This window comes from Octodon degus, unplaced genomic scaffold, assembly GCF_000260255.1.
Source record: "Octodon degus isolate 3935 unplaced genomic scaffold, OctDeg1.0 scaffold00240, whole genome shotgun sequence".
Taxonomy (NCBI): Eukaryota; Metazoa; Chordata; class Mammalia; order Rodentia; family Octodontidae; genus Octodon; species Octodon degus.
Window position 1 is genome coordinate 2,751,449 of NW_004524816.1, and position 970 is coordinate 2,752,418.

The window sequence follows — 970 nt, forward strand, 5'->3', positions numbered from 1 at the left end:
ACATGCCATGCCAGCCCTGCGCCTGCTGGCCACTTAGACTGGGCGTGGTGGTGCGTGCCTGGAATCCCAGTGCTGGGTCGGCTGGAACAGGAGGAACACTATGAGGCCGAGCTATGTAGTAAGACCCTATACCAAATACATTTTTTAAAAAAATGATGCCACAAGAGAAAAGTGACCATTTCAGCTCATGATGCAAACAGCTTCACTGCACCAGAGGTTTCTCAGACAGCCCGGTCCTTGGAGGTAGAGCAGATCCTTCATGTGTGTGTCTCCGTTTTGCCTCCCAGACTAAGAAAGTTGAGTATTCAATGGTTGAGACTTAATGAAATCAGTAAAGATTTTGCTTCTTCAAGAACCTTTGAAAGTAGCATTTGATTATATTGAAACTCAAAGTAGGTAGCAGTGCAGTTAGGGTGACAGCTCTCACGGGTAGGCACTGCCTCTTTGGCGCCGAGGCCACACTCCACACAGCTTAGGCACCATTGTTTCTGTGATTTGTGCCACGTCAACACTACACTGAAAAAGGAAAATTGCATCTTAATATTGTTATAGTAATGTTTCTGACCTAGAAGTGTCTTGCTCCCAAGAGCTGGGAACTGTACTTGGAAGGTTTGGGGACATTGATGGCTGAATGTGAAGCATATTCTGTCTTCCGGGACGTCAGTCTAGTTCCAGAGGCAGCCAGATGAAAGAGCCACAAGGAATTCTTGCTGTGGATGACAGAACTCATGTGAGCTGGTTATACCATAAATATGTGCTAGCACAATTGAATCCAATTATATATATCATATATATATATATATATATATATATATAACCTTTTCAGATGATTGTGAAGAATCTTTTTTGACAGTATACCAAAATATGGTAAGTGGTAGTTTGCTAAAGGTTAGTTGTAACATAAAACCTGCAACCGTACCAGTGAACATTTTATTGTCTATTACATTAAAATCCACTGGGACATTGTCCA

The 970-nt window shown here is 42.3% G+C and overlaps 1 long non-coding RNA gene across 1 annotated transcript in view; it reads left to right on the plus strand.

Annotated features, from left to right (window-relative positions):
• The window catches only part of LOC111813923, an 18,133-nt gene that overhangs the window by 1,759 nt on the left and 15,404 nt on the right, over window positions 1-970 (plus strand). The window lies entirely within an intron of this gene.